At 38.6% G+C, this 23,304-nt stretch overlaps 2 pseudogenes; one reads left to right on the top strand and one right to left on the bottom strand.

The window, feature by feature from the left end:
• Positions 1 to 23,304, bottom strand: part of LOC103549062 (RNA-binding motif protein, X-linked 2 pseudogene) — a 123,823-nt pseudogene that overhangs the window by 77,894 nt on the left and 22,625 nt on the right.
• Positions 14,941 to 15,835, top strand: LOC103549061 (glyceraldehyde-3-phosphate dehydrogenase-like; annotated as a pseudogene).

A 23,304-nucleotide genomic window follows, 5' to 3' on the forward strand; every position in this document is an offset into this window, starting at 1 on the left:
GAGAATACCAAGAGAAGGAGAGCAAAGGAGAAGGGAGAAAGAATAAAATTTTAAAATTTCCTCCTATACTGACTATCTGGATATAAAAATAAAATTTTTTTCCACCAAAATGATGACAAAAATCTCATAGTGCACATTAAAGAGAGGTTGGAAATATGTTGCTGAAATCTTATCTATACCATCCCTAAGTGAAAATCCCCTCTCCCAAACGTGTCTTCCCCATCACCTCAATCCTCAACCATCTTCTTCTGGGGAAGAGATGCTTCAGAACAACAAGCAGTCACTCCAAATTGCTGGGATTAAAGCTTCCAAGAGAAGAGCTCAGAGCACAGCCCACTTTTTACCTTCTAATATCCTATCTATGAACTGTATTTCAATGTAAATATGACTTTCCTAGAATCAAGAGAGAGACTGCACAGTTAGACACTAATAATTGATGATAAAGTATTTTTCCAGAAGGGCTAGCTTCTTGAGTATTTGATGACACTGGCTACCTACATGTTTTCAAGTCAGAGTCTTGATGGATAGTTTCTCAATGACACAAGAAATCTGAATAAAGTTAATTATTAATATATTGAAACATTTCAAACTAATTTGTAATAAGAATGATAGCAAGATGACCTGGCCCTCATTTACCCATAGAAACACTGATTTAACAGTGACACATAGGCCAAAATGCCTTTATGAAAATTCCAGAATTCAGCTAAGAAGTTGCAGTGTCCCAAGTGAGAACAAATCTGAGAACAGCCGCATTGAAACAGGTAAGAACAGTAATTTCACTTTACCCACATTAGATGCTTCCCCAAGTCAGCACAGCTCAATGCCAGGAGACAATGTCCCAGCCCAAGATTACTACCTCATGGGGAAAGCAAAGAGTGGAGCATGCCTCAAATGTTCTGGCTTTTTGGAGAGCTGCCTGAGGAACTGGTTTCTGTCTCACCTCACTTGGAAGACTGACCAAACCAGTATAGTTTGCATGCCTGGGGACCTCTAAAAACAAAGGAAAGTGGTGGATGGCTTGTCGCAGCCAGCACAACTCAGCCCAACTAGGAGAAGCGGCATAACCTGAGCATTCTCCTTCAGGAGGGAGGGAGGGGAGCAGAGTATGTGTCTGGAATTCCAGCTTTTTGGAGGACTGCCCAAGGGACTGGTTTCTGTCTTGCCTCACTTGGGGCACTGACAGAATCAATGTAGTTTGAACATCTGAGGACTGCTCAGAACATAGGAAAGAGATAGGTGGCTTGCTATGGCTGGGACAGCACAGCATGATTGAGAGAATGTGCACAACTTGAGGTTTCTCCCTTGGGAGGAAGAGAGAAGAATGGAGTGAGTGTCCAATGCTCTGACTTTTCAGAGGACTGCCAGAGGGACTGGTATCTGACTCAGAGCACTGAGAGAGAGCCAGTATACTCTGCATTCCTAGTGGCCACTGAGAATAAGGGAGAGCTAGGCAGCTTGCTTCTGTAAAACTAGAGAACTTTCAGTGCCACAGACAGACACCAGAGGGAGTAAAAGATTATAAGCTACTGAAAAAGAAAGCAGCAATTGAGAAATTGTACACACAGGCCCAAAGAAGTCATACTGCCCACCAACTGGTTTCAGAGGCCCTCAGAATCTCTAGTTGGGCTGACTGGTGAAAATCTTGTGCTGTATACGAAGCCAGTCTGTAAAGACTGGAAGAGGTAGCTGCTTTTTCAAGTGCAAAAATCCCAAGATAAAGTTGCAGAATGCATGAAGAAAAAAGGAAACATGGTCCAATCAAAGGAACAAAAGAAGTCTCCAGAAAACAAACCTAAAGAAACAGAGGTACATGAATTACCTGAAAAAGAATTCAAAATAACCATCATAAAGATGCTCAGTGAGCCCAAGAAAATAAGGCATGAATAAAATGAGAGTATCAAAAAAGAGATGGAAAATATTTAAAAAGAACCAAATAGAAATTTTAGTGCTGAAGAATACAATAACTGCACTGAAAAATCCACCAGAGGGGTTCAACATCAGATTTATCAATCAAAAGAACATATAAGTGAACTTGGAGAGAGGTCATTTCAAATTATCCAATCACAGGAACAAAAAGAAAAAATAATGAAAAAGAATATGAAACAAAAGGGATTTATAAGACATGATCAAGCTGACTAATATACCCATTATGGGAGTCCCAGAAGAAGAAAGCAGAGAAAAACAAGCAGAAAGCTATTTAGACAAATAATGGCCCAAACCATCCCAAATCTGGGAAGAAAATGAACATCCAGATTCAAGAAGTCCAAGAGATTCCGACGAAAATGAATCCAAAGAAATCCAACCAGAGACATATTTTCAATCAAACTGTAAAAAGTCAAAGACTAAGATAGAATTTTGAAGGTGGCAAGCAAAAAGAGACATCATATACAAGAGAACCCTCATAAGACTTGTGATATGGTGATTTATAAAAAGTATATATTTGGTCTTAATCATGCAAGATGGATTAGTTCTAGATAGTTCTACTGTACATTGTGCTTATAATTAACAATACTGCACTGTACACTTACAATTTTGTAAAGAGGGTAGATCTCATGTTATATGTTTTTTACCACAATTAAAAAATAATAATTTGTAGCATTCACCAAATAAAGGATTTCCTTACTTTATATATATATAAAAGGACCTTTTGATCTATAACTTATTTTTTATTTATACACACAGTTCAATGACAAAAAGTAATTATTGTAAAATTAAATTATCTTGGTAAATATGGCTGTTTACAAAAGGAAATATTGATTGTCATACACTAACTGAGAAATAAAGATTTCCCAATCTCGACTCCCTGCTCTCTAATAAGAACACAAAATTATAAATTAAAACTTTCGCCTCCCACCTGAAGCATGGAATTCCAGAGCCATTCCATATTGGGGGGGTGGGGGTGCGGAAGTATGTGCTTAAAGCTAAGATTCGTATCTTATCTCCCTGGAAGAGCTTCTGTCCTCACAGAACCCACTACAATATAAATCATAATACAGAGATCATCAAAGAGACCCACAGGCAATGACGTTCCTTGCATTACCTCTGAATTGCACCAGGCTAATGGATAGCATCCCAAAAACGTACGTACAGTCATGTGTCACTTAACGATGGGGCTACATTCTAAGAAATGCATTGTTAGGCGATTTCATCGTTATGCAAACATCATAGACTGTACTGACACAAACCTAGATGGTATAGCCTATTACACACCTAGGTTATATGGTACTAATCTTAGGAAACCAACACTGTATATGTGATTTGTTGTTACGCAGCGCATGACTGTACACTGCAGATCATTGTACTTAAAAAGTCAAATACGTTTCCTTCACATTTTATAATGTTGCCACTGGCCCACCAAACGTGGGTTCCACTGTCCGCTTCTCTCACACAGCCTTTCACACAACATAAAATCTTTAATCTTGACATTAGTAGGTTCTTTCAACCAATAAAATTGTGACTTGCTCACATCCTTCTTTTTCCCACATGATCATGGCGAAATGAGATATGGGCAAATAACTGATGAGCCCAATTCGCCATGGACTCTTAATAAAATTGTGAAGAGGTAGGAAACTGCGGTTCATGGGTAAAATTTGGGAAGAGCTCATGGTGAGGCTAATGGAAATATTCATTTACACATCTCCATGAGGTCAGGAAAACCATGCCATTCTGGTCTTTACTATGTCCCCAGCATTCCGCAAGTGTTTGATAAAAATTCCTTGAATGAATGAGTGCAGGGACGTCCACGGTTACTTGGATCCAGTCTGGAAACAGGTAATTAATCAAAAGTACATGCCTTGACAGTATATTAAAATATTAAGCAAACAGTTCTTCATTGCCATAGAAGTCTTTATGATGTTCAATATCACAAAATCTACATATTCAAGCCAGTCTCAGTCTATACAATTTATTTAAGTATTCACATAGAATTCATTCACTTATGTTTTCTTCATAAAAGACTTAAAACTTTAAATAAGACTTGTTTGCTGAATCAGAGAATTAAGGACAATTTCTTTCTTCCATAATTTTACCCAAATGATGAAGTCCTCATTGCATAATGCCACAGCTACTAATATATTAACACAGAATCTTTCATGGAGAAAGATTACCACAGTGCCTGAGGTTGTGTAATATACAAAACAGGTAGGCAGCTTTGCTCTGGATAATCTGTAAACAAATTTATATTCAGGTTTTAAGCATAATCCCTAATCTTATCAAAGATTAACTGTATCCAGTGATCCACTGGTTTATGTTCTGTAAATCTTTCTTTAAACAATCTCGAATGAAATAATTTTCACACTTCATGCATTGTCAGCATTGTCCAGTATTTTCATCTCAAGTAAATAAACATATTTATTTACGTCAGTAGCTGTTACAAACCTTCACCATTCTTCCTGAAATCACTTAGCTGGACTCACCCACTCATTTTTAACAGATGGCCTAGCCTCCTACCTCACAGAGAAAATAGCAACCACCACTCACAAACTCCACCTCCTATATTATCTGCATGTTCCCCAGCTTTCCCTCCTTCCCTTTTGTCCCAGAGGATAACACCTTTATCTGTTTCCTTGATTTCATCTTCCCCTCCCTTCTCTTTTTCCTCTCTTCACATGTTCCTTCAATAAATGTTTACTGCGTACCTTCTAGTGCCAGGATATTCTGAGCCTGGGGATACAGTGTTAAATAAGACACATGAAGGCCCTCTCATGGATTTTCCATTGTGTGTCCTCCAAGGCTTTTTAACGTTCACCTCTTTTTGTATCTTCAATATATCCTCTCTCATGGCTCTTCCCTTTCAGCTTACAAACCTGTTTAACTCATCCTCATACTTAAAATGCATCTGCTCATATTGCTGACCTTGAAGGCATGTGTCGCCTCCCCTTACTGCTACAATTCTAGAATCAGCTGCAGTTTCTGTTTCTACTTTCACTACCTTTCTTCACTCTTCGCTGCACAACAATTTTACTTTTGGTCTCTGTACCCTAATGAAATGTTATTTATCCTCAGCCTCTGACATAGTCTTCCTTCCTTTGCGTGCTCATGAAATCTAGGACAGGATGTAGTTTATTCTCTTGACCACACTTTTTGTTGCCCCTTCTTTCTCTGCCTGCACCCTTACTGCTCAACACCCCCAGATTCTTACTTTGGCCTTCTTTTCTCATTCTATCTATTTTCCCTGAAACATCCTACCCACAGCCATGGTTTCAACTCCTACCTATGTGCTAATGACTCCAAAATTCTGTATATTCAAGCCCTCCTGAATTCCTTATCTACATTTTCTAGTACACAAAAGACATTCTCACTTAAATGCCCACCAGCATCATGTGCTAAAGAAATGGTACTTATTGCTATAGAGTAACACAGAGAAAAGTATTACTAACTAAAGTAACAGAAAAGCTCTGAAATTTCAGTGCTTTAATGAAATAAAAGTACTTTTCTTGCTTACATACGTCCAGTTGGTGGCTGTGGTGGCAAGGTGGTGTGGGGATGAAGGTGCTTCTGGGACCTAAGTTCATGGAAACTCTACCTTTTTTATTATGTGGCTTCCAAGATCATCCAGTCACCAGATGGGAAACGAGTTCACTGGATGATGTGGAAGGTTTTTACATACCACTTGTGCAAATGGTATACTTCACTTTTATCCATATTCCGTTGAACAAAATTCAGTCACATGGTCCCACATAGATGCAAAGGTGTTGGGAATGACAGTCCATGGTTGAGCAGCCACCTCACAACAACCTCTACACTATGCAAGGACAATGCAAATTTTTAATAGATAGCTAGCATTCCCTGCCACAGAAGTCATAGGTAACCCTTGCAGAGACAGACTTTTCTTTCTAGTCAATTGAATAAGGATTGAGAAGTGTAAAAGTAGAGACTAGTAGGGTGCTACTTTTTCTGGAAGCACAATGGTAGTGTACAGGTGCTAATTCAAAGCTCACAGAACCAAAACTTGGCTATTAAAGGAAAGAAAGAATTAGGGAAGCAACTACCCTCTCTGCCTTCTATCTTTTTTCCTTTAATTCAAACTTCACATAATTACCAGAATGTCATACGTTTCTTTTCTCTCTTCCACTCCTTATTTTTTCCTCTTTAAATTTATAAAGCTAGTTTTCTGGCAAAAAAAACTGACAGATTAATCTTTCTAAAACTCAGTTAATCATTTCATTTCTTGTGTTGAGACATTCCACAATTTCCCCAATGATTCTAAGATAAACTACAAACACGTATTATGTCACAAAAGCGTTACAATAGGACTCCAGGCAACCTTACCTGTCTCTAAGCTAAGAACAAAGAGGATGCTGGGAATATCGTTCCCCACGTGGTTCTGAGTTAGAATCAACCATTGAGGGGCATCCCACAAGATTTGGAAGGTAAAGAGAAAAAGAGGGCATTATGCCTCAGATATTGCAAGCAGATGCTTGGGTGGTCATGAGATTCGAAGCACCTTCTGAGTTGGCTCTTGAGAATCATCCCATAAATATTCTGCACTAAGATAGTCTTTACTTAACTCCCCAAGGCCTTCCAATGAGTGCAAGCTTCTAATCCCCTGAATGTAACATTTCAAACCTACAAAATAGAAAGAGGCTGATGTTTTCCTGAACGAACCTTGACAGATATACCCACCCAAGTGGAAACACACAGACACACACATGCCCTATGCTCCAGCCAAACCAAAATTCTTGCCATTACCAAAATCCAATTCCTTGCTTTGAAACATGCTGCTCTCTCTACATGGCATGCCCTTTCCCTGACATTTCTGTCTGAAAAATTCTCATTCATCTTGAAATTCAAATATCACCTTCTAACTGAAGCCTTCCCTAATTCTCCCAATTACTGACACACTCTCCTTGGGGAGCCCATAATATCTTGTTCATACCTCTTACATGGTACTTATAATACTGTTTAGATGCCCTCACCTTGTCAAGAGGAATCATGTTTTATTATACTTTGTGGTCTCAGTTCCTAATGCAAAGACTGTCATATAGTAGGCATTCAGTAACATGTGTTAAAGGTTCCATTTTGAAATAAAATGTCTTTAATATAAATGAACATTTTCTTTACAGTATATTCTCAAAATTGGGAGAGTAAACCCGTGTGTTAGGAGGGCATCTAAAGCTCATGGAAGCATCCCAGGAGCCCGTCTCTCCAGGACTCCGTGAACATTACTGGACAGCTAAGGAGGCAGCGGGGAGGAGCACACGTTATCCGGCCTCTCCCTGCCTTTGTCCCCCCAATATCTTCATCCCTCATAAATCTAGTTACTCCATATACTGGCATCGTAGAAAGCAGATTTTATCCCAATTCCTGACTCCGATACCCTCACACATTTCTCCTCCCAAAGGCCTGCGGTAGAGGAAAGGGTTCCTCCACGTTGTCACATTCATGGTACTGTGTGGCTGACCCTCCCGCAGGAGATGCCCTGGTTGCCCACACAAGTGGCACCACCTGCTGTTGCAGTGCAGCCTGGGTGCAGTGGAACGTGCTCCCGCCACATTTGCAAGGCAGCAGCAGCACAGCCAGGAGAGGAGCCCCAGCTGCGACGTGAGTTTTCCCTCATTAACACTGGGTCAAAATGACTCTGCCATTTAAAATGGCTCCTCTTTAATTAAATTGCTGTCAGCTTCTGTGTCTCGCCCTATCCCAGGAATTTTCAATCTGCTACTTAAGGCAAAGACAGAGAAAAAAATGAATCTGAATAGCCATCTTGCTTGGGTTTTAATTTCCATGAGAAGCTTCATTCAGATCTCATACTATTAAACAAAAGTCACTTACAACCACGATTCAATGTATTCATTCAGCAAATATGGCGTTTATTGGGCACTGACTTGGCCGGGGTTGTCCCACTGATCAAACAAGGTAAGTGTGTTCCTTGCCCTCTTGGAGTTTACATTCTGGGGTTCTGTGGGAGGAGAGGAGAAAATAAAAATAAATGTGCAATATTGTATAGAGCAAGTGCTATGAAGAAAAAACAGACCAGAGCCAAAGGCTAGGGAGGGCCAGCTGGGGGGGTGGGGGTAAATGGAACACACTCTTTCAGCTGATATGGTCAAACAACTCCACCATGATGAGGAGCCTTCTGTGTCTACATCCGAATAAAGCGAGGGAACAAACATGAAAGTATCTAAGGGAAGAGCATTCTAGGTAAAGAGAATAGGAAGGCCCTGGGGCAGCAGAGCCTGGAGTGTTCCCAGAACAGCAGGAGGGCCAGTGTGGCTTAATCAGAGGGGTAGGAGATGAACTGGAGAGGCGGGCTGGGGCCAGAAAAGTTATGGACTTGGCAACAGGAGTCGAGACCTCAGTCCAGGTCTAAATTACTATGACACCTGTGATAGGACTTTACTTAGGGCCACTCCCAATGTTCTTCTCTCTTCTTGAGGAATGGAAATAAATTAGCCAATCTAAAATGAGTAAAATCAAAAGAGTGATTCCTGGTGCCAATTGTTCTGTTATTTGTTATGCTATTTTCTAAAAGAAATTACCTTGTTAAAACATCTCATTTATTTATACCCAGGGGACGTCGCATACACTGAAGTTAAGTGGGTGTGTGCGCTTTTACAAGGTTGGGGGAAATTGCTCCTCAGTCTGAAAGTGGAGGAGAGTTTGCCAATGCCCTTGTGAAATCCTTTTAATTTCCTGGGAATGCAGTCATGCTTTTAGACCTTTTTGAGTAAACCTTCGAGACGATCTATTGTTTTACATATGAGAATTCTGACTTTTGCCAAAGTCTTCCAGGTCATTGGTGGCTGCACCAATCACATTTCGGCAGCACCTCCGTATGTAGAGTGGGCTTTGGAGCCGGATACACCCAGGCTCATGATCCACTCACAATCTTTCTGCCATTCTGAGCCACCGTTTACCCAAATTGGTTGATATTAGAATAAAATGTAAACATCTAGCCTAGTGCCTAGCACATCACATGCATTTTAAACGAGTATTTCTGTCTCTTCAGTACCAGTTGTTTTTATTGCATGAAGCTGGTGAAAAGAACATTCCTGTCCTTCTCCTCTGTAGAATATTCCCCAAGGCCAGAGCAGATTTTGTTTCCTTCATTCACTTTCCCCTTTCTCTTACCACATCTCTTATAGGCTAAGTCAGTCTAAGAAGAGCCCTCCTTTCTCCCCAAACATAAGAACCTTTCAAACTGGAATGGGTCTCTGGTATAACTAGGAACTGTGCCACATCATATATACGACAAACAAATGGGTCCCAAACCTATCAGGCAGGACTTGAAGGACCCATTCTGGGCCCTTCTATTTCATCTCACAGACCCACGTGCTGCTATACTTTGATTTGAAAGATGTTTCTACACATGTAAATTCACTCCCATTGATGGGTCAGCCACTTAATCTCAAAATATGGCAGAAGAGTGCTATCTGGTTCCAGGATCCATGGTAGCAAGTTGTAACTTGAAGAAAGAAAATATACACTGGCACCTAGCAGGTATCTGCCTCTGGCTTCTTACGTAACAAGACCCTCTGTGACTTTTGGAGTTGCTTCAAACGTCTAAGGTCCCAAGGAAGCATCCTTGAACAAAAACAACCACCACAAACTTGCTGATGTAAGGGAGCATTCTTGGGGTTGTTATTACAGAATCTACAAAACGTTAGGATCTAAGGTAAACCCAGGACTTACCAACTGGCAATTTTCTTCATTTGCCAGTTGACAATCCATTGTCACCATTATATAAAAATGACCTTCCCTACACAGGATACAGACCTAGCTGCCTATGCTGTCATGAACTTCCCCAGGCAACTAGAGCCTCAGCACATGGCTTAGCTACATATTAACTTTTGGCATTGCTCCTAGGTCTGTTCTTGCCATAAACTCATGTTATAAATCATTTTCAGTTTATTAAAATTCAAAATACATACATAAAAAATTAAGTATTAAAATCAGATGCAGACACTAAAAATTCCTTAACAATGTATAAGACCCATTTGCCCTCTCTCACAGCCTTTGGTGCTTTTTCCTTCTGAACAGGCATGCTTAGGGGGAATTTATTTGAAAGTCAGATTTCCTGGACTTCAAAGGACTCCAAATATTGGAGATGTTGAGGAATATATTTTCCTGCTTTTCCCAACTGAGTTCTAAGAAGCTGGAAGACTGGTTGGAGCTATATTGAAGAAAACACGTCAGAGAACGAGAAATCCACTGTGACATCATTGGGAAAAACGAAACTAACCCTTTTCACTGACTTGATCATCCTTTCCCTCTTCTTTGATCAGAGTTCTTCCCTTCTCCCCTGAGACTTCCATGTGCTTCTACCCTCCCTGTCTTCCAAAGCCCATGTCTAGGGTCACCTATAGATAGCCTGGCCACATTCCTCGCCTTCACCAATTGGACAGAGAATGGTTTTAAACGTTGCCATGCACAGATTGGAGTTTTGATCTTTGCTGTTATATAGTAATCTATACTATATATTAATAGTAAACACTGTTATGGTAACCACTTCATCAATACTATCTTCATTAAAATTAGCGATAATTACCATTAATAGAAATTTTGTCATGCGAAACAGTCATCTGCAAGAAATAATATCCTAATTTGCTGAAAAATTCCCCACCTTCACCATGAAACATCTTATGCGAAATCCTCCCCCATGAAAAGGAGATAACATACATGTTAGAATAGACATGGTCATATCCAATGTGGACAATTATACCACTGACAGAAGTACTTAACTACACTTCAGGAGGAAGTTTTAGCAAATATTTCCTTAGAGTATTTGGTTCAGGAGAGAAGAATGAGATTTAAATCTGGATTCAAAAACATCTCCCTGGACACTTTACTTCCAATGGAAACATCTGAACATTAACAATCCACTTTCTTCTTTGGCTCTCCCTTTTACCAGACCCTCTTATTGTCTTATGCTTAATATTTATAGAGCCATATTTAGATAAAGCAAGAAAATGAATAAGGGATTAAAAACAAACTCATCTTTGCATGATACATACAATGAAATGTCCTAAATATCATTAATGACCAGGCTCCCATCTTTCCATGTCACACTTTTTTCTTGGATTTCTACTCTATCACATTTGATAAGGTAAGTATAAAATAATTACAGGAACATGGATACTCCAGGTATCCTGGAAGACAAAAAGTAGCACATTTGTGCTTTTTCCTAAGTAGAAAAAAATAGAAATAAAACAACCTAAAGTAGCAGTTTCCAAAGTGTGGACTCTGGACCGGTAGTAATAACATCACTAAGAACTTGTTAAAAATGCAAATTATCAAGGCTCCATCTCATAGATATTGAATCAGAAAACCAGTAGTACAGCCCAACAAGCTGCGTTTTAATAAGCTCTCCAGGTGATTCTGATGCATCCTGAAGTTTGAGAACCACTGACATAAAGGAAGTTTTTCTAATTAGTATCAGTGTATTATCTTTACCTGTGTTCACACCTCGATGTCTTTAAAGACTCTCATTTCTTGACCAAGGCCAAAATAATAGATGCTATGCAAGTAGCCCAGAGACAACTATGGAGTTGTACATCAGTACCAAAAAACTGAATTGAGTCTGGAATATATTACATTATATGGCTAAAGGAACTCTGAAGATGTAATTAAGGTTACTAATCAACTGACTTTAAAAGAACGAGATTATCCAGGTGGACCCAATCTAATCACATGGGCCCTTAAAATCAGAGCCCCTTCTCCAGCTGGGTAGCAGAAGGGGACATCCGGAGAGTCAAAATAGAAGGATTTGACCTGCTATTGCTGCCTTGAAAATGAAGGGGGCTGCGTGTCAAGGAAATAGGGACCTCAGTCCTACAACTGCAAGAAACTGGATTCTGAAAACCACCAGAAAGCTTGGAAGCAGATGCACCTTGATTTCAGACTTGGTAGGGTGCTGAGCTGAGAGGACCTAGTTGAGACATGCTGTGCCCAGATTCTGACTTCACAGACTATGAGATAATGAATGGGTGTTGTTTTAAGCTGCTAAATTTGTGGTAATTTGTTATGGCAGCAACAGTAAACAAATACTGAATATTAACTTAAACTGCTGTTTCAGCCATCCCACGTTGTGCAATGAACTTGCTGCTTTTGACAGCAACAGAAGCAAGTGGCAATTTACCATTCAGAACATGAGGTCGCCACTAGTAAACTTCTGTAATACGCGGAATATCTGGGCTATCCCTTTGGCTTGCTAAAGGCAATCACGCCTCCAGCACATTTGTCTTAAGGGCACATTCACTTTCCTTGTAGGCTGGACAGCAGCATCTAATATTCATATATCAGTCTCTGGAAACTAGAAAGAGGTGCCTATCTCTTTTCTTTTCTTTGTTCTCCTCCTTCAGAGGAATCTTTCTATGTGAAGGAAACTTAGCTCACAAGGTTCAGAGAAGAGCCATAACGTAGCCCCACTGCCATAACTTGGTGGAATTTAATCTGTGACATATTGTCAAATCTCAGCACATAAGAGAAAAGAGAGTCTTCAAATGAGAGTTTGCTTCAGCCATTTTTCACTTTGCAGACATTTAATTCTTTTTATTTAAGGGAAGCACAAACAGGGATTCTCATAAGTTTACCCACATGGTGGAGTCCCCAAGCCTTCGAAGACATCAGGCCAACAAGGAAATTTGGAGCAAAGGTGAGAGGTGGTATATTTGTTTGCTAGGGCTGCTATTAGAAAAAGTACCATGACTAGGTGGCTTAAATAACAGGCATTTATTTCCTCATGGTTCTGGAGACGAGCAGTCCAAGATCAAGATGTTGGCAGGATTGGTATCTTCTGAAGGCTTTGCCTTTGGCTTATAGATAGCCGTCTTCTTCTGGTGTCTTCACCTCATCTTCTCTCTGTGTGTGTCTATGTCCTAACTCCTCTCTTATAAGGACATCAGTCATACTGGATTAGGGCTCGCCCCAATGACCTCATTTAACTTTAATTACTTCTTTAAAGACCCTGCCTCCAAATACAGTCATATTCTGTCATGCTGGGGATTAGGACTTCAACATATGAATTACAGGGGGGGCACAATTCAGCCCATAGCAGGTGGCATCCAGTTACTTACTTCAGGAGTGTAGCCTCATTTATTCATGGCTACCAGTGATCCTTCCAGACAGGGCATCAGAAACTTTGTCACTTTTGTGAAGGGGCTCTAGAAGAGGTTTACCTCTCATGTATGGCCAGAGAGGATACTAGGTATGTTTGTAAAACTTAGGTAATAGGAAGATATAGAGCTATGACAAAGCAAAGTCTATGGGGAGACCTGTTGCCTTTCTATTGCATTGCACGTTTGTGTTGGTTTACAGCAGAAAGCTTCTCAAGAAACCATATGCATTCTGTTTATATCAGAGTTACTAGGAAATTCCATTAAATTAGAAAAACATTCGCCATTTATCCATTTAACTGGTCCTCTCTCTTTCACGCTCTTCATGCTTCCTGAAGTATCCACATGATGGAAATAATTCAGTTTTCTTTAATTTCATGTATTTCCTTCACTGAACATAAAAGCTAATTAAAATAATCCTTGATATTTATTGCATCAATGTGGCAGACACTGCCCTGAGTGGTTTACATGCATTATCTCATTAAACTGCTAATGACCCTATGAGAGAAATACTTACTGCTATCCCAATGTCAGAAAAGGCAACTGAGGTTTAGAGATTCAATATCTTGCCAAAAGTCACACAAGTAACTATCAAGGTCTGTTCAACTGCCTCTTTGATGGTGATTAGCTTCAGAATATAACAGGCAAAACTCCTATCACAGAATGAAGAAAAGTGGCATTATCATTCACGAGTTCCCATATATAATGAAAAAATATATTGGCTAGAGGTAACTCACTAATTGTATTGCTATATAACATAAGCTCTGGCCATCAAACTGTCATTACAAAGTTTGGGTGCTTCTGCATGTGAAACATTTCATGGGCTTGTAGAGGTGGGAAACCTCTTTCTATTTCATACTGAATTATAAGATTCTCTATAAATAAAGCATTACATTCATATATCTAAAATGAAATTAATAATAGAATATAATCTTCAGACAAGTGACAAACTACTCTGGTACTCAGGTCAAAATCATTAACATAACGGCTATGACTACCTACTTCTGAGACAACATTAAAAAGGAATGGGAATTTTCAAGAGTGAAAAGAGGAACAGCAAGCATTCCCTTGGAGAAGACAAAGATACCTACATCAAAAGCAACGTAGGTTAGCAAAAGCAAACCTAGACCAATTCTTTCCCAGGAATGCAAACTAAGCTGTAGCCTACATTAATAAACTTCTTGCTAGAAAAAAAAAATTCAATACTTGAATGACACTACAAATTCCTGTTGACCTATTTCAAGTAAACTATTACCACTTCCTAGTAATATTTTTACTTATCTAGCAATCTGTGGAGAGCAGCTGTTCTCTTTTCTTGTCAAGCCTTGTACTGAAACAACGGCCTCTGCAAATTCAGAGCCGTGACCAGGACTCCAGCTTCACTGAGAGCCTGGACATCTGCTTGGAAATGCCTCAACATCTATCCTCATCCCAAAAAGTGGAGAGGGACATTGCCCTCTGCTGGTTAAAATCCTGGGCCACAGCATATATATCCCTCAAAAAGGTGAAATAAAGATTCCAGATAAACATGTGCTGCAAAAATTTTCCACCAGCAGCACTGTGCTAAAAGAAATGTTAAAGGAAATTTTTTGGCCACAGTAAAATTATATCAGATGGAGACCTGAGTCTACACAAAGGAATGAAGAGCACCAAAAATGGTAAATATGAGTAAATACAAAAAAAATTGTCCTCATTTTTAAGTTACTTAGAAGATAATTGAGCCTCTGTTCCTCCCTGTTCCACAGAAAGCCACATATTGTCCTGTGGGGCCAGCCGCATCCCTGAGATAAGATGGTCACGGTCAGAGTAAACAGATTTGTCCGTATGGGTGAGAGATGCCAGAGGTGTTTTTAACTGCAACAAAGAGGAGACTGTCATCATCAATGACCTGTTCACTGCATAACCTACATGGTCTACATGTTCCTGTATTATTTCATAAATGGCAACTTCAGTAGCACAGTCAAGGCTGAGAAAGAGAAGCTTGTCAGAAATGGGAAGGCCATCTCTATCTTCCAGAAGCAAGATGCTGCCTACATCAAATGGGATGATGCTGGTGCTGAATATGTTGTGGAGTTCATTGGGCCTGGAGCTCACTTGAAGGGTGGAGCCAAAAGTGTCATCAACTCTGCCCCTTCTATTGATGCCTGCATATTTGTGATGCTCCCATCTTCAACTCAGTCTCCATCCTAGACTCCCTGAACCATGAGAAGTATGACAACTTTCTCAAGCTTATCAGCAATGCCTCGTGCACCACAACTAATTTGCCTCCTGGACAAAAGTCATCCAGGATAATTTTGGCATTGTGAAGGGAGCACAGTCTATGTCATCACTGACACTCAGTCTGTGGATATGGGAAACTGACATGACAGTGTATGGCTGTGCAGAACATCATCCCTGCATCTACTAGAGCTGCCAAGGTTGTGGGCAAGGTCATCCCTGAGTTGAATGAGAAGTTCACTGGCATGACTTTATGTGTCCCCACCCTCAAGGTGTTTCATTATGGATCTGACCTACTGTCTGGAGAAACTGCCAAGTACGATGACATCAAAAAGGTGGTGAAGCAGATGTCAGAGGTCCCTTTCAAGGGTATCTTGGGCTACAGTGAAAATGAAGATGTCTCCTACGACTTTAACAATGACACCTACTCTTCTACTTTTGATGCTGGGGCTGGAACTGACCTCAACGACCACTTTGTCAAACTCATTTCCTGATATGACAATGAATTTGATTACAGAAACAGGGTGGTGTGCCCTATGGTCCACAAGGCCTCCAAAGAGTAAGGATGCCCTGGACTACCAGTCCCAGCAATAGCAAGAGCGGAAGAGAGAGGTCTCCAGCTGCCGGGGAGTTCTTGCCCCAACTCAATCTCCTAACACACCGAGAATCTCCCGTCCTCAACACAGCGTCCATCCCAGACTCCCTAAAGAAGAGGAGTGGCTTAGAGAGTGCTACATTGTCACATCCCATCAATATAGTATGCTGTACTCCACAAAAAAGACACTTGACTGTTTAACACAAAAATAAAAACAATATGCTGCGGTTTATAAATGTATGGTGGAGTTTGTAAATGTATGACAAATAGCACAAAGAACAGGAGGGAAGAATAGCAGTATACCGTCATAAAGTAGAGAAGAGATATAATACTATTTGAAAGTAAACTGTGATAACTTAAATATGCATATATAAATCCTAGACATAAAGCAATCACTAAAAAAATAGAGGTATAGATATAAATTGAGTGGAGATAAAATGATATTCAAAAATACTCAACCAAAAAGATAACAGAAGAGGAAGAAAAAACAATAACAACAAAAAACCCTGAAACAAATAAAAAACATAGAACAAGATCATAGACTTAACCCAATCACACTAATAGTTACAATAAAGGTAAGTAGGCAGATTGGACTCTAAAAATAAAAACAGTAAGAATCATATTTTAAATGTAAAACACAGTTAGGTTCAAATAAAAAGATGAGGGAAAAGATATTATGCAATCACTAAGTATAAGAGAGTTGGAGAAACTATTTTAATATCAGACAAAGCAGACTTCAGAGCAAGGAATATCATTAGGGAGAAAAGGGACCTTTTGTGATGATAAAGGGGCCGATCATGAGCAATACCTAACACTTTAAATAAACATGCACCCAAGAACTGAACTCCAAAAAAACAGTATGCAAAAATTAATAGGTTGAAAAGAGAAACAGAAAAATCTGTAATTACAATTGGTTTCAAAATTTACCTCTCAGTAATTCATAGAACAACCGGGCAGAAGATCAGTAAAGATACAGGAGACTTGAACAGCATCCTCAACGAACTGGACCTCATGGATAGTTATCACACACTCTAGCCAATGACAGCAGAATATACATTGGCCCTGAAAAAGTGACCTTAGACCAAGTGGACCTGAGACACAAAGTAAGTCTCAACAATTCTCTTAATAGACAGTTTCAAAACTTATACTCAGTAATAATAGCTAACTTTATTTTTTTTTTCACTGAGGAAGAATTGCTCTGAGCTAACATCTATTGCCAATCTTCCTCTTTTTTCACTTGAGGAAGATTAGCCCTGAGCTAAGATCTGTGCCAATCTTCCTTTATTTTGTATGTGGGTTAGCACCACAACATGGCTGATGAGTGGCGTAGGTCCACATCTGGGATCCAAACCCACAAACCCGGGCAACAAAGCAGAGTGTGCCGAACTTAACCACTACACCATAGGGCTGGCCCCTAGCTAACATTTTTTATTAAGATGAATATACATAACATAAAATTTACCATTTTAACCATTTTGAGTATACAATTCAGTGGCTTTAAGTACACTCATATTATTCAAATTTTAAAGTATTAAATTAAATCAAAATATGTTCTCTGACTACAATAGATTTAAATAAGACATCGATAACAAAAGATATCCATAAAGTCCCCCAATATGGGGTAATTAAACAAAACAATTCTAAATGAGCCACAGGTCAAGGAAGAAGTCACAAGGGAATTTATAAAATATTTTGAACTAAAAGAAAATGAAAGCATAACTTATCAAAACCTTAGTTGCAGCTAAAGCAGTGCTTAGAGGGGAATCAATCTATAGCTTTAAATGCTTATATAAGAAAAGAAGAACGATCTAATATCCATGATCAGAGCTTCAGTCCTAAGAATCTAGTAAAGAGGAGAAAATTAAACCCAAAGAGGTAGAAAGAAGAAAAAAATAAAGTTAAAACTAAAAATCAGTAACACAGAAAATAGACCAACAATAGAGAAAATCAACAAGAGCAAATGCTGGATCTTTGCAAAGATCAGTTAAACTGATCTAGCTAGGCCAATCAAGAATAGCAAAAAGATAAATTACAGTCTTTTGTAAATTAAAGAAGGACTATCGCTGCAGAGGCTATCGACGTTAAATGGGAATTAAAAGGGAATATTATGAACAACCTTATGCCAATAAATTTGACAACATTAACGAAATGAGAAAACTATTTGAAAGATGCAAATTACCAAAACTGATTCAAAAAGAAATAATAAAATTCAGTATGCTTATTTAGAGAAATAGAGTTTGTAACTTAAAATCGTCCCACAAAGAGACTTTCAGTCCCAGAAAAATCCTGAAGAAAATATAAGCAAATCAAACCCAGCAATGTTAAAATACACCATAACCAAGGACAAGTCATCCAAGAAAGTATGGTTGATTAAACATTCAAACATAAATATAATGTGGCAAGAGAAAAAGCATATAATCACCTGAACAGATGCAGAAAAAGTATTTTACAAAATCCAATACCCATACATGATTAAAAAAAAATTCAGCCAACTAGGAATAGCAGGGAATTCACTCAACTCAATAAAGAGACTCTGAAAAACCTATAGAAATCATCACATTTAATGGAAAAAACTAAATGCGTTCCCCATGAGACTAGAACAAGGCAAGAATGTCCTCACCACTTCAATTCGCTGTTGTACCATAAGCTCTAGTAAGTACAATAACTTAAGACATACAGCTATTTGCACATAACATAATCATCTATGCAGAAAGTCCTAAAAAGCTAATAAATGAATTTAACAAGAATTGAGGATGCAAGGCCAATATATCTAAATCAACTCTATTTCTGTATGCTAGAAATGAACTGGAAAATTTTTTGAAACATTTATACCAGTACACCATCCAAAAATATGAAATACTGAGGGAAAAATCTGCCAAAAGATAAGTTAAGACCTGTATACTGAAAATAAAACATTGCTCAGAGAAATTAAAGAAGACTTCAAAAAAGGCAGATATAAGCTATGTTGGTTGAATCCAAGACTCAAGATTGTTAAAGTGTCAGTTCTACCCAAACTGATCCACAGACTCAGCAAATCCCAGTCAAAATCCCAGAAGCCTTAGCTGCAGATACTGACAAGATAATCTGAAAATTTTTATAGAAATGGAGAGAAATTAGAATGCCCAAATAAGTTTGGAAAACAAAGATAGAAGTTAGAAGACTAAATCTACAGTAATCAAAAAAACATAATACCATAGTAAAAAGATATATATGTATCAATGGAATAGAATATAAAGCTCATATATAGACTCTTACATACATAGTTAATTGATTTTCAATATAGATGACAGGGTGATTAAATGGGGCATAGAAAGTCTTTTCAACAAATTGTGCTGAAACAACTAAATATCCCCATGGAAACAACTGAAATTCAACTATCACCTGACACCATTCATAAACAAAAACTCAAATTTGTTAATCATTCCAACTGTGAAATTTCTAGATTAAAAAAAGCACAAATCGTTGCAAGCTTGGAGAGGGCAAAGATTTCGTGATAGGACACAAGCATGAACTACAATAAAATGTTGATAAATATAGATATACTGACTTCATTAAAAATAAAAACTTCCTCTCTTCAATAAAAGCTGTTAAGAAATGAAAGGACAAGATTAGGTAATACATATATCTGACAAAAAACTTTTATGCAGAATATATAAAGAGTTCTTAAACTTAAAAATAAGAACACATACATACCCACACAATTTAAAATGCCCAAAAGGTTTGAACAGACACACTACAAAGGAAGATATACAAATGGCCAATAAGCACAGGAAAAGATGTTCAGTATGAAATCAGACTGCACAGGCTAACTAGAATGGCTAAATTAAAACGACAAACCAAGTGATAAAAACAATGCAGAGCAACTGGAACTCTCCTACACTGCTGGTAGGAACATAAAATAGTACAAATACTTTGGAAAAGAGTTTGAGAGCTTCTTAAAAAGTTGAAGATATACCTATCAGGGTGACCCAGAAATTCCACTCTTAGGTATTAATCTAACAGAAATGAAAACATATGTCCACAAAAATTTGTTCCTGAATGTTCATAAGCAGCTTTATTCTCACAGGTTCCAAAAACTGGAAACAACCAAAGTGTCCAATCATAGGTAAATAAACAGATTGTGGTATATCCATTAACTGGAATGTAAGTCTGCAACAAGAACAACAAAATAAACTATGGATGCAGCAACAACATAGCTGAATCTCAAAAATATGAAGATGAGCAAAAAATAAACACACAAGATTGCATACATTCTAACTCCATCTATATGAAATTCTAGACAAGGAAAAGCTATTTTACGGTGAGAAATAAGTCACTGGTTTCCTGGGGCCAGGATAGGAAGAACCAAATGGAAGGAATATGTGGGTACTTTTTACGGGGTGAAGGGGGTATTCTGTGTCTTGATTTCGGTGGTATGTATAAGTTACACATTCGTTAAAATTCATCGTACTGTGCGCTTAAAATGGGTGCATTGTATCATAGGTATGCTTCAATAAAACTTAAAGGGAAAAACACAAACGTGGAGGCCTTTCTCCAATCTATGTAATCCTCTAATTCCCTCTTCTCGGTTCAATTCCCAAAAAACTCCTACTCTTTCCTCACATGTCCTGGTATGTTCCCTTTGACCTTATTATCTAGAGAAGTTACTCCTGCCTCTAACCTGCGATCTTCTTGTTACCAACAATACACATGGCCCTAGATCTTTACGGAAAGTGGGATATAGACTTCTCAACTTTGCTCTCACTAATTCCTGAAATACACTCAGAGATACTTCTTGTTTTCCCATTTTTACTAAACCTAACTATAGGGAAAGAGAAGTAGATGATGATAACCAAGAATGGAGAAAATTATATAGTTAGCAAATTTTTGACAGAGTACTAGAATAGCCTATGCATTCTAAGGTTTACCTTCAATGATCTAATAAGCAAGATGCTAAATATTTGCCTGTGGAATCAGTCTACAAAACTAAGAGTGCCCTAGATATTAGAACAAGTTACTAGATCTTGGTCTTTCGGTGATATGTGGTATGTTCTGCTATATCTGGTAAATTCTTGTTCCCTCCAATACCAAGAAGTGGTAAAGATTTTACATCACTTTAGATTAAGACATACTTGATGTTAAACATCCATTCTATCACTTATGTCTATGACCCTGAGGCAAGCAGCTTCAGAAGTAAAATGGCCGGGCTGCCTCCTTAGAGGAGAGCAAGATCACCTTTCACGGATGCGAGGATTTCAGATTGTCCATTATGTCCTTCCTGTCATCGCCTACTCTTTTATCCATTGCAGGTTTCCATGTCTTCACACGGGCATCATATTATAGAGAAGCATGCAACCAGGCAGTAGGTTTAGAACTGGTAAATAGGAAGTAAGGAAGAAAAAGTTTCTAAACAGATCAGTAAATGATGAAAGCAAATTTTAATAAGATTACTTTGCCAGAGATCAGAATTCTCCAAAAAGCACTCAATTTGATAAGGCTCCTTATTTTCATATTATGTTTTTTTAGAAAAGGGGAAAGATAGAAGAAAAATAGACAGGAAGAGTCAAATATACTACTTATCACTGCCACATATACCTTTCTGAAGAATAACATAGTCATATAGGCCCCTACTTGAAAATCTTCGGTGCTTTCCCATTTCCTGGAAATCAAAGCCTGAATCAAGTGTCTGACATTCAAGGTTTTTCACACTCTCACCTGAGCCTATTTTCCTCAATGTGCCTTATGCTGCATTAAAATCAAAAAGTTCATCGTTTCTCGTAAGCATCTCCTGCTTTTCCATTTCTGACATTTTGCTCGCGGATCTGATCTTCTGCAGTGTCTTCTCCTCCATCAAACCTCATAATGTAAATCCTTCCTGTCTTCATGGTCTAATTCAAATGTCTCTTCCTCCATCAACCTGACTTCCCACCACCTCCCGACACCAAAACTCTGTACTCTTTCCTCAGAATTCCCACAACCCTTTGCACAGTTCCTGCTCTAAAATCCAAGAATCTGCCTCTTCCTGTTAATATCTTCCTAGTTCTCATGGGAATAATAATTGATGAATGAATGAATGAAGATCCCATGGTTCTTCTAAAAAAGCACTTTACTGAGAACTTTCTTAAGTCAAAGCCTTATAAATAGGTTAACACGTACCACAATTCTTTTTTGAACTTCAGCTGCTCGCCACCATCTAGCCTGTTGGTCCTCTTTTATAGAGAGGTAGAAAACACATGCCCTTATAGATATTCTTCACAGTCGAATGCGTGTTCCTTACTGTTCCTTATCACCTTCAAATGTGTGAAATGATGGATGGTGCCAGCAGTGTTTCTTTAAAGGGGATGCAAGGGGACAGTCTGTTCTATGGTTGGCAGCCACAACATGTGTTTACATGGTCCATCACAGGACAAAACCACTTCACAGTGTATATGCTGTATTAATCAGGTTTGGTAACACAAACAAACAATCCTGAAATGTAAATAGTTTGCAACAATAAACATGCATTTCTTACTCACTGGTCTGAGAGTTGCTGCAACTCTGCCCAGCTCTGCTCTATAAATCTTCTTATTCTGGGACTCAGACTAATGGAGAGCTATATCTGCTATCATACAAATAAAAACACACAGCCAAGCTTAACAACGACATAGAAAGTATACCCTGCCTGGTGGAAGGCACTGGTGGTCACATGGCAAAAGGAATGGATGTATACCATCTGGGGAAGGAGAACATAGTTGGGAACAATAATAAAATCCACCACATATGGTTTACTAAGCTGAAAGAGCAGCCCCATTCTTCAGAGCCAGGCTATGCTCTCTCCTGCTACCCTTTTCAAGCCATCTACATACAGGTTAAGGCAGTAGAAAAAGCAACCATCACTCCCTTGACATATCTGCATAAGCACTTTAGTTCAACTCCAAACTGTAGACCAAATACATACGGAAAGAGAGAATAAGGCAGTTTCTGGAAAGATACCTTGGGATTGTGGCTTGCCTGCCATTTCAACAGATGCCCAGAATCAATTACACAGCAAGAACTGGAGCTTGGATGACAAAAAAAAAAAAAAAAAATATATATATATATATATATATATATATATATGTAAATATATATATGGTTGAATCAGGAGGAAAGCCTAAATACTCTTTCATTCATCTGTTATGACTGAAAAATATACAGAGTTTAAGTGAAACAAAATTCCTCCAGCCAGTGAAGTGTGATCACTTCGATAGGCCACTGATTGATATGTTAAACTTATTATTTTCACCAAGTCTTCAAATCTTATTATACATGTCAACTGGTCACAGAGATAACCTATCTGTGACCTTTTTTAAACAGTCTGTTGGAAACGATCCCAGTTTTAGCCAATTCCTCTTTTGTTCACAACAGCAAGCAAAGGAGTCCTAAATTGCGAAAGAACTCTTTTAAAGCCTAGCCTTGGATGCAGATGAATAGCTTTGT

Source organism: Equus przewalskii, chromosome 27 (genome assembly GCF_037783145.1).
Source record: "Equus przewalskii isolate Varuska chromosome 27, EquPr2, whole genome shotgun sequence".
NCBI classification, from domain to species: Eukaryota; Metazoa; Chordata; class Mammalia; order Perissodactyla; family Equidae; genus Equus; species Equus przewalskii.